Raw genomic sequence first — 12,411 nt, forward strand, 5'->3', positions numbered from 1 at the left:
TGGTATTGTCCATATGTAGCTCGTTTTTGGTCACAGGTCCAGGAATGGCTGAAGAATTGCAACATTTGCCTAGAACTAACTCTGCAGATAGCAATACTGGGTGATTTGAAAAGCCATAGTCAATCAATCAATAATATWATAATTATTTTAGCAAAAATGTTTATTTTTAATTTACAATCTGTAGAAGCTATGAGAATTGAAAGGTTCAGTACCTTTGTGAAGCATCACAGCACAGTTGAAAAATATATGGCYAATAGAAATCCAAAATGGATGGTGTTGAGAGATAGATGGGAGGGGTTGAATGGAGCTGAAGGGTGGGACTAATAACAAGATTACCAATGTAGGGCATACAGGGTCTGTAAAATGTATATAGGTTCAGAAATTTTGTGAAATAGCAGTTACAAATGGAAATCAAACTGGATGGACATCAGAAATAGAGGAAGGACTAAAAACAAACAAAATATAACTATTGCAAAATAGATTGTGTCTGTAAAATGTGTATAAGATGTTTAAACTGAAGGTAGAAGCCTAAGTGTTATTGTTTATTAGTTTAATCCACTTGGGGGAAGGGTGGTAGGGTTTGCGGGAATAATAAAGGTATATTCTAAAAAAAGTATGTATATCTATATAGGTATGTGTATGTATAGTGGGGAGAACAAGTATTTGATACACTGCCGATTTTGCAGGTTTTCCTACTTACAAAGCATGTAGAGGTCTGTAATTTTTTATCATAGGTACACTTCAACTGTGAGAGACGGAATCTAAAACAAAAATCCAGAAAATCACATTGTATGATTTTTAAGTAATTAATTTGCATTTTATTGCATGACATACGTAAGTATTTGATCACCTACCAACCAGTAAGAATTCCGGCTCTCACAGACCTGTTAGTTTTTCTTTAAGAAGCCCTCCTGTTCTCCACTCAAGACATCCTGGACCCGGCCCTCATCGCCGTCACGCCGGTCAACCAGGTATGCACCCAGGTAGGACACCAGGTGGCGCCCCTGGAGGGGAGGGGGGTACTGTCACACCCTGATCTGTTTCACCTGTCTGTGTGATTGTCTCAACCCACCTCCAGGTGTCACCCGTCTTCCCCATTATTCCCAGGGTATTTATTCCTGTGTTCTCTGTTTGTCTGTTGCCAGTTCGTCTTGTCAAGCTTACCAGCGTGTTTTCCGAGTTCCTGTTTTTCCTAGTCTCTTTTTTTTCTAGACCTACCAGTTTTGACCTCTTGCCTGCCCTGACACAAAGCCCGCCTGCCTGACCATTCAGCCTGCCCTGACCTCGAGCCTGCCTGCCGCCCTGTACCGTTTGGACTCTGACCTGGTTTATGAACATTTGCCTGTCCTCGACCTGCCTCTTGCCTGCCCCTTCTTGTTCAATAAATATCAGAGACTCGAACCAGAGACTCGAACCATCTGCCTCCTGTGTCTGCATCTGGGTCTCGCTCTGTGTCGTTATAATTTATCTATTTTAACTTTTTATTTTATGCACTTTGAGATTATTCTTGTATAAAGAAAAGTGCTTTTACAATTATTATTATGTTTATCCAACATTCTTACTGTTTTTATGTTTGACTTTGTATGGTCATAGGTTAAATCAGTGGTCATTTGTGGTTGATATGCATAAAAAATTACTTCATAATAAGATAATAAATCAGTGCATTACCACTACAACATATTGACTGGACAGCAAATAAACTTTATCTCACTCTGCCATTTTTATCAGTTTCACTGTTTGTGTAGTTACTGCTCTATGCCTTTGTATGGCAGAGTGGGTAACTGCAGTCAAAACAGGGTGGAACTAGTGCAGTAACTTCACTTACAGCTGTTTGCCTTGGGTTTTTACTTTACTTTTGTAGTTACTGTAGTTACTTTTTAAAATGTGTATTTATTTATTTAACTAGGCAAGGCAGTTAAGAACAAATTCTTATTTTACAATGACGGCCTACCCCGCCCAAACCCGGACTACGCTGGGCAAATAATTTAACCAGCACACTTTGTCACAAGATAAAACAGATACTACAAAGCCTGATTTCAATCTTCACTCAATTTTGCCAAAAGTGTACTGCGTTTAGCTTTTGTAGGGCAGAATAGTAATGGCGTATTTTTGTAGTCACTAACTCAGCCATGGTCAAAGCCTATGGGGAAATMAATTACGTTTTTGGAGGGTTTTTGGATGTACGTCAAAAATAAGGTCTGTGATAAACACAGGTTTAAGAGATTATCTCATAGAAAAAAWACGTATATKATCTCAGTGTTGGGGAAGCTACTCTGAAKATATAGTTTACCAAGCTACCAATTACTTCACACTGGGAGAAGTTAATCTACACTAAAGCTACCCTTRAGAAAAAGTTAAAGTTACTTTGAAAAAGTAGTTCACTACGTCCAAACTACTTTGTGAAACATTATCATATCTAAATATCAAATGTTATAGAATATACAGTACCAGTCAAAAGTTTGGACACACCTACTCAATCAAGGGTTTTTCTTTATTTTTTACTATTCTCTACATTGTAGAATAATAGTGAAGACATCAAAACTATGAAATAACACATGGAATCATGTAGTAACCAAAAAAGTGTTAATGAGATTCTTCTAAGTAGCCACCCTTTGCCTTGTTGATAGCTTTGCACAGGCTTGGAATTCTCTCAACCAGCTTCATGAAGTTGTCACCTGGAATGTATTTCAATTAACAGCTGTGCCTTGTCAAAAGTTAATTTGTGGAATGGATTTCCTTCTTAATGCGTTTAGCCAATCAGTTGTGTTGTGACAAGGTGTCACGTTCTTCAAAATGAGCGGACCAAGGAGCAGCGTGCATTGAGTTCCACATCTTGTGGCCGGTCGAGCCGAGGCAGGAGCCAGAGCCCGTTCTGGAGGCAATGGAGAAGTTGGGAGAGAGAGAGATGAGAGAGATGTTGTGCAAGTGTGTTCTGCTCAACATTCGACCAGAAGATCCGGATAGCAGTCTGGTGAAACCTATGCCGGCTCCACACATCAGATCTCCAGTGCGCCTCTCCAGCCCGGTACGTCATGTGCCGGTTCCCTGCATTCGCCCTAAAGAGCCAGAGACCGCCAGGGAGGCGATGGAGAAGTTGGSAGAAAGAGAGAGGAGAGAGATGTTGTGCAAGTGTGTTCTGCTCAACATTCGACCAGAGCATCCGGTTAGCAGACTGGTGAAACCTGTGCCGGCTCCACACATCTGGACTCCAGTGTGCCTCCCCAGTCCGGTACGTCCTGTGCCTCCTCCCCGCACTCGCCCTGAAGTGCGTGCCACCAGTCCYGTGCCACCTGTACCGGCACCACGCACTAGGCCTCCAGMGCGCATTCACAGTCCAGAGTTTCCGGCGACGGTTCACAGTCCAAAGCTATGGCGACGGTTCACAGTCCGGAGCTTCCGGCGGCGGTTCCCAGTCCGGAGCTTCCGGCGACGGTCCCCAGTCCGGAGCTTCCGGCGACGGTCCCCAGTCCGGAACCTCCGGCGACGGTCCACAGTCCGGACGGTCCACATCCGGAACCTCCGGCGACGGGTTCCCCCAGTAGAAATCCACGGCGACGTTTTCCGGCGACGGTCCCCAGTACGGAACCTCCGGCGACGGTTCCCAGTCCGGAACCTCCGGCGACGGTTCCCAGTCCGGAACCTCCGGCGACGGTTCCCAGTCCGGAACCTCCGGCGACGGTTCCCAGTCCGGAACCTACCGACGACGCGTCAACGGTCCGGAACCTCCAGCGACGGTCAAGGGCCCGGAGCTTCCAGACAAGGCGTCAGTACTGCTCCAGGACAGGAGCTTTCTTCTGTGCCGATGCCCAGTCCAGGCACGCGGTCCAGTACTGCTCCAGGACAGGAGCTTTCTTCTGCGCCGGTGCCCGGTCCAGGCACGACGTCCAACCAGCTCCATGGCCGGTGCCTTCCTCGGCGCCGGTGCCCAGTCCGGGCGCGGCATTCACCCAGCTCCATGGCCGGATCTGTGGTCGGGGCGGGGGCTACGACCGCCACCGGAGCCGCCACTATCACCCCCCCTACCCTCCCCATTTGGTTTCAGGTTTTGCGGCCGGAGTTCGCACCTTTGGGGGGGTACTGTCACGCCCTGACCATAGAGAACCCTTGGATTCTCTATAGTGGTGTAGGTCAGGGTGTGACTAGGGGGTTCTAGAATGTGTATTTCTATGTTGGTGGTTTTGTATGGTCCCAAATAGAGGCAGCTGTTAATCGTTGCCTCGTTGCCTCTGGGATCATATTTAAGTAGCCATTTTTCCACGTGTTTGTGGGATATTGTTTGTGTTTGTGTGTTTGGGCACTACGACTTCACGTTCTTTGTAAGTTTTTGTGTTTTGTTTCTAGTTTATTTTGTATTAAAAAGATGTGGAACTCAATGCACGCTGCCGCCTTGTCCGCTCATTTTGAAGAACGTGACACAAGGTAGGGGTAGTATTCAGAAGTACCCTATTTGGAAAAGACCAAGTCAGTATTATGGCAAGAACAGCTCAAATAAGCAAAGAGAAACAACAGTCACATTACTTTAAGACATGAAGGTCAGTCAATACGGAAAATATCAAGAACTTTGAACGTTTCTTCAAGTGCAGTCGCAAAAACCATCAAGCGCTATGATGAAACTGGATCTCATGAGGACTCGCACAGGAAGGAAGATCAGTTACCTGCTGAATAGGATAAGTTCATCAGAGTTAACTGCACTTAAGCTTGTTGCCACAAATAAATGCTTCACAGAGTTCAAGTAACAGACACATCTCAACATCAACTGTTCAGAGGAGACTGCGTGAATCAGGCCTTCCTGGTCGAATTGCCGCAAAGAAACCACAACACCAACTGGCCGGTGTTGCCTGGAGCTAACCCCATCTGATAGCGGAGTCGAAGGAGCACACCATGAGGAAAAAGGCAATCAACGATGGTCGCATGTTACAAGCCCGGGGAAGCCGAAGACAGCAACCTCCCGCAAAGCAGTCTACACTCCCAACGAGAGCCCCGGAGGGGATACAAACAACGAATAGTTTCGCCATCCTGGAGCCTGATCTTCCTACGCCTTCGTCGCTGGGGGTGCCTGTGTCTGCGSCCGCAGTGCCTACTACTATGATTTTGAAGTCGACGTCAGAAACCTTCCTTCCCTGCTCTGGATTGAGCGGGGCTTTTCCATCTGTCGGAGGCCTGAATCCTGTGAAGAGTGGGAGTGGACGGATTTCCTCGTCCTTCTCGCCAGCCATGATTTTGGGCAACTCCATGGTAAGAAAATGTGACCATTCCTAGTGCAAAAACAATGTCCTTTCCAGGAGCGAGAGTAAATTACATTACTAAACTGCCTTCGAATGTACTACGTCAGGACATGGAAATCGATTTTATCGTATTCCATATAGGTTTTAATGACATTATGAAGGGCAGCTCTGAACAGTTGAAACTGGATTTTAAAGAGCTGATAGACTATCTGCTAAACACTAACAAAAGACCCATCATATCTGGCCCTGTGCCCACTCTGAATCGTGGCATTGAACGCTTTAGCAGGATTCTTTCTCTTCACAATTGGCTACGTGATTATTGCAGCTCAATGGGTGTAACTTTTGTTGACAATTTCAATACATTTTGGAAACAAAACACGTTTTATAAGGAGGATGGGATCCCCCCAAATCTTTTGGGTTCCAAGATCCTTTCACAGCATTTAAAGGCTGCGTTGAGACAATGACTTATCAATGACACAAGCCCAGCTCAGCTAATCCCTACCATTGTGACGCAGCGTAGTCATAATGCTTCTGCAAATGTACATTTCACCAGGAGTGCCAGTAGACACAATATAAGTAACAACATTTGTGWCCCTCTAACTGCTCTGAATGCATCAGRTGATCTTACAGATATTGTATGCAGTAATCATGTGCCTACAAACCCGATTTATACGGTTAGCACTGAGCCGATGTGCCCTGGGAGGAAGTCCACTGTGTGCAGCTCACACTGCACTAGCATAAAGAACATGAGCACGTCTACTGCTGCTAAGCTTCAGAGAAAAGCAATAAAAACAAGGAAGCATCCCAGAAGAAAGTGCTCAAAATAGCCCACGTTAACATATGTAGCTTAATCTAGGCGTCTCGTCAGCAGGACACCTGTCGACAACATCCGGTGAAATTGGAGGGCGCGCAATTCAAATAAATAATCATAATATTAAACATTTATGAACATACAAGTATCTTATATCGGTTAAAAGCTTAAATTCTTGTTCATCTAACTGCATTGTCCGATTTACAATAGGCTTTACAGCGAAAGCATACCATGCGATTGTTTGAGGACGGCGCCCCACATCAACATATTTTTCAACCAGCACAGGCTTCATAAAATCACAAATAGTGATTAAATAATCACTTACTTTTTGAAAATCTTCCTGTTTGCAATCCCAAGGGTCCATGCATGGTCATTTTGTTAGATAAAACCTTCTTTATATTCCCAAAAAGTCAGTTTAGAGGTTGGCGCCATCGATTTCAGTAATTCACTCGTTCAACATGCAGACACAAACAATCCAAAAAGCTACCGCTAAACTTTTGTTAAAACAGGTCAAAAAATCGTTTCTATTGAATCCTCAGGTACCCTAAAATGTAATTAAACTATAATATTTCCATATGGAAAGAAGTAATGTTCAATAGAAAAGTAACATTAAGCAAGTGGCATCCTCTTCGTCTCAAGCCCACAGACTGATTTCCAACTGTGACTTCCTGTACCAAAACTCAAAATTCTTCTCGTTTAGAAGAAACAAGCCTGAAACCTTGAAACAAAAGACTGTTGACATCTAGTGGAGGCCATAGGAATTGCAATCTGCGGAGCTGGAATTGCAAAAAGGACCCATAGCTTTCCATTGTAAGCAGCCAAGCTCGTCCTTTAACCGCTCCGAGACGCCGTGCAGGAACATGTCGAACAATGCTTCCGGGTTCCATGCACTCGCTGCTGCCAACGTGCGGAAATCCACCGCATAGTCGGCCACTGTGAGAGGCGTCCTTGCCGGAGCTGGATTAGCTTCCGGGATCCTCTCTCACGGAGAGCAGGCATCAAAAATCTTCCTCACCTCCCCAGGAACCCAAGCATATGGTTGGCTACTGTTCCCATACGTGGTAGCCCAGGTGAAGAGCCCTTCCAGACATCAGCGTGATGAGGTAGGCTATTCTGGAGCGATCCGAGGTGGAGGAGGGCTGAAGCTTCGAAAATGAGGGCACCACTGAGCTTAAAAACGCTCGACAAGGTGCTCGGCTCCCATTTAAGCGCTCTGGGGGAGTAACTGGGGCTCCCGGGAAGGAGGAGTGACCGGGTGGGCGCGGCGCTGCTAACCGCCAAGTTACTGAGGGGCTGAGGTGTAACCACCGTGGCAGGCTGCCCCCCAGGCCAACCCGCGGAATTGCTCCTGCAGCATGTTCTAAACACACGGTCATGGCGCTCCGCCAACGTTGGAACCTCTCGTTGGAACCACCAATGGAGTGTTTGGACCACCAATTGGAGGCTCCTTGGAGGGAGATGGGCGTTGTGCAGAAGGCCCTGGTGTGCAGGATCAGTCATGGCCAGTTCGTACTATCAGGTAGGATGGTAAAGACCCAGATGCAGACCACGTCGAAATTGCGGGACACAATGCAAATAAAAGCCATTTGATTACCTGTTCAGGAGTCTTATGGCTTGGGGGTAAAAGCTGCTGAGAAGCCTTTTGGTCCTAAACTTGGCGCTCCGTTACCGCTTGCCATGCAGTAGCAGAAGGAACAGTCTATGACTGGGGTGGCTGGGTCTTTGACAATTTTTAGGGCCTTCCTCTGACACCGCCTGGTATAGAGGTCCTGGATGGCAGGCAGCTAACCCTAGTTATGTACGCACTGCCCTCTGTAGTGCCTTGCAGTCGGAGGCCGAGCAGTTGCCGTACCAGGCAGTGATGCAACCAGTCAGGATGCTCTCGATGTTGCAGCTGCAGAACCTTTTGAGGATCTGTGGACCCATGCCAAATCTTTTCAGTCTCCTGAGGCGGAATAGGTTTTGTCGTGCCCTCTTCACGACTGTCTTGTTGTGCTTGGACCATTCTAGTTTGTTGGTGATGTGGACACCAAGGAACTTGAAGCTCTCAACCTGCTCCACTACAGCCCCGTCGATGAGAATAGGGGCATGCTCGGTCCTCCTTTTCTTGTTGTCCACAATCATCTCCTTTGTCTTGATTATGTTGAGGGATAGGGTTGTTATTCTGGCACCACCCGGCCAGGTCTCTGACCTCCTCCCTGTAGGCTGTCGTCTGCAAACTCAATGATGGATGATTTAGGCATGCCCAGCAACAAACGCTGACACTACACATCCAAGTATATCTGACCAATTTATGATAGACAAGTATTGTAATTTTGCATTCTGAAAAGTGAGTGTGGAAGAGGTGAGAAAAGTATTGGTTTCTATCAACAATGACAAGCCACCAGGGTTTGACAACTTGGATGTAAAATCACTAAGGATAATAGCGGACTAGATTGCCACTCCTATTTGCTATATTTTCAATTTAAGCCTACTATAATGTGTGTGCCCCCAGGCTTGGAGGGCAGCAAAAGTCATTCCACTACCCAAGAATAGTAAAGCCCCCTTAATTGGCTCAAATAGCCGACCAATCAGCCTGTTACCAACCCTTAGTAAACTTTTGGAATAAGCATTCCAGGTAAAGCTGGTCGACCAGATACAATGCTATTTTACAGTAAACAAATTGACAACAAATGTTCAGCATGCTTATAGGGAAGGAWATTCAACAAGCACAGCACTTACACAAATGACTGATGATTGGCTGAGAGAAATTGATGATAAAAAAATTGTGGGGACTGTTTTGTTAGACTTCAGTGCAGCTTTTGACATTCTTTTAATTTTATATTCATTATGTTTTTCCGAGGGGTGGATCAGCTTAAATATTAGCGGAAAGAATGTTTGCTTCCACATTAATTGTCTGCATCATTTCCAACCCCCCCATTTTGGGGTAATATATTACACTGCTCAAAAAATAAAGGGAACACTTAACAACACAATGTAACTCCAAGTCAATCACACATTCTGTGAAATCAAACTGTCCACTTAGGAAGCAAACTGATTGACAATAATTCACATGCTGTTGTGCAAATGGAATAGACAAAAGGTGGAAATATAGGCAATTTGCAAGACACCCCAAAAAAGAGTGATTCTGCAAGGTGGTGACCACAGACCACTTTCTCAGTTCCTATGCTTCCTGCTGATGTTTTGGTCACTTTGAATGCTGGCGGTGCTCTCATCTAGTGGTAGCATGAGACGGAAGTCTAACAACCCACACAAGTGGCCAGGTAGTGCAGTTCATCCAGGATGGCACATCAATGCGAGCTGTGGCAAAAGGTTTTGCTGTGTCTGTCAGCGTAGTGTCCAGAGCATGGAGGCGCTCAGGAGACAGGCCAGTACATCAGAGACGTGGAGGAGGCGTAGGAGGGCAACAACCAGCAGCAGGACCGCTACCTCCGCCTTTGTGCGAAGGAGGGCACTGCCAGAGCCCTGCCAAAATGACCTCGGAGGCCCACAATGTGCATGTGTCTGCTCAACGGTAGAAACAGACTCATGAAGGGTGGTATGAGGGTTAGCTGCATGTGTGACATAACTCCACCAGTCTATTTATGATATCATTCACAAAAATTATACCTTTTTTAAACATTTCTTCGATAAATAAGTTTTTTTATCAATTACTATATTTGAATTTAACCACAATATTGTTGTACTATTTGTTCCGTCCTTTCAGGTGGATTAAACTGAAATTGCAACCAACATTCTCTAAGGCTTGTTTAAAAAATAAGGATATTTTGAGATTATTTCTCTTTCAAACCCCGAAAGTGAGCAGTGTAATCTGAATAAAGGGAAAAAGGCCCTTCTTGAACATAGGATGAGACATTCGTACCAATTTACTAGAGAACCAGTTTGGATTTAAGTATAACTTTTGTATGACTGATGCCTTTAGTGAGAGGTCTAATGCTTTAATATTTAATAATTTCTGCCTCCGAATTCATATTCGTTAATAAATAGGCCTTTTAATTTTATCTGGCTGCCGTTCCAAAAAAATGGAATATTTTTTGTTCATATAATTTAAAAAGCAGGTCACTAGGTGTAGGCAAACATAAGCAAATAGGTAAACTGTGATATGACTAAAGAGTTAATCAGGGTGATTTTCCACAAATAGACAGATATTTCCTTTCCATGGTAGCAAGATCTTATCTATTTTTGCTAACTTTCTATAAAATTTATTAGTGAGATCATTTCTTTCTTTTGGGATTTTTATACCGAGTATGTCCACATCTCCGTCAACCATTTTAATTGGTAAACTGACATGGCAATTATAAAATGTGTATTGTTTTAGTGATCCAATACGTAATATGGTACATTTATCATATTTGGTTTAATCCAGAGAGATAGCAAAGGTATCTAGATCCTCTATGAGAACTGGAGAGACCTCTAGTTGTGGTTTAAGAAGAAAACATGAATCATCAGCGTACATGACACTTTAGTTTTTAAGCACGGATTTCTAATCCTTAATATTAATGTTTGATTTAATTTTAACAGCTAACATTTCGATGGCAATATAAATAGATTGCCGAAGTGGACAACCTGTTTTACTCCTCTAGATAGTTTAAAACTTTCTGAGATGTAGCCATTATTTACTATTTTACACTAGGGTTACTATACATAATTTTAACCATTTTATAAGAGATTCCCCAAAATTGAAATATTCTAGGCATTTATATATAAACTCCAGTCGTACTTTATCAAAAGCCTTTAAAATCAGCTATGAAAACCAGGCCTGGTGTCCCTGATATTTCATAGTGTTCTAGTTCTATTGTTTCCAGTACTTGCCTTATATTATCTCAATGTATCGTCATGTAAAAAACCTGTCTGATTAGGATGAATATATCTGACAAAACTTGTTTTATTCTATGCGCCAAGCATTTTGCTAGGATTTTTGCATCACAACACTGAAGTGTAAGAGGTCTCCAATTTTTTAATTGGACTGATCTTTATATATACCACTTGGGTCCTGTTTCAGTAATAACGATATCAGACCTTCTTGTTTGCGTGTCTGATAATCTACCATTTATATAGGAGTGGTTAAAAACAGCTAATAATGGTCCTTTGAGTATATCAAAAAGTTTTTGTATACTTCCACTGGTAGCCATCCAGCCCTGGAGTTTTCCCATCCTTAAAGGCCCCAATTGCATCAAGCAGTTCCCCCTCTGTAATTTGGCCTTCACATGAGTCTTTCGTACAGATGTAATTTTACATTATTAATAGGAAAAAATCCATACAATTAGTTTCAGTTAGTGGAGATGGAGGAGCCTGAAACGAAAACATATTCTTAAAGTACTTTACTTCCTCTTTCAAAATATCATTTGGTGAATCATGCGTGACTCCATCATTTGTAACAAGTTTTAATACATTTTTTTTGTAGCATTTCTATATTGAAGATTGAAAAAGAATTTGGTGCATTTTTCCCCATATTCCATCAGTTCGCTTTATTTTTAAATTATTACACTGGATCTTTCTTGAATAAGTTCCTCCATTTCTTTTTGTTTTTCCTCTAACTTATTCTGTGCCTCTATGGACCGGTTTTTATTGCTATCTAACTGTACTGTTAGTCCTTTCAATTTCCTTGTGAATATGGACTCTTTTGATCTAAATTGCTTTTGTTTTATAGATGAGTACTGAATTGCATGGCCTCTAAAGGCACACTATAAAGTGTCCATACAATAAGGGGATCTGCTGTACCTATGTTATGTTCTAAAAAGTCAGTTTATAAATCTTCTGTCCTAGTTCTAAACAATTATATCATCTAGTAGACTTTGATTAAATTTCCAATATCCTCGCCCACGTGGAAATTCTGTAAGAGAATATATATGCAATTATGTGATGATCCGACCGCATTCTGTCCCCTATCAAACTTTTTAAACTTTTGGTGCCAGAGAGAATGGTAATAGAAGAGTAGTCAAGACGACTAGCTTGATTCAGCCTCCGCCATGTATATCTCACTAAATCAGGGTATTTAAGTCTCCATATATCCACTAATTCAAATATCCATGACATTCATGATTTCCTTAAGTGCCTGAGGGTGATAGTTTGTAGTGAGATTTCCTTTCCGGTCTATAGAGGTATTTAAGACCGTATTAAAATCTCTCCACTATAATAATAGAGTCTAGTGTTGCTTGTAGAGTTGATAAATTCTTATATATATTTTCAAAGAAGCTTGGATCATCATTATTCGGACCGTATAGGTTAACAAGCCATATTGTTTATTGTCCAACAACATATTAAAATAACCCTCTACCTTAGAGATCTGTTGGGGACAATTGGCACATTTGGATCAAAATTATTGTTAATTAAGACCATCACCCCTTTTGAATTTTCTTTGCCCATGGGACGAAT

This window comes from Salvelinus sp. IW2-2015, linkage group LG3 (genome assembly GCF_002910315.2).
Source record: "Salvelinus sp. IW2-2015 linkage group LG3, ASM291031v2, whole genome shotgun sequence".
Taxonomy (NCBI): Eukaryota; Metazoa; Chordata; class Actinopteri; order Salmoniformes; family Salmonidae; genus Salvelinus; species Salvelinus sp. IW2-2015.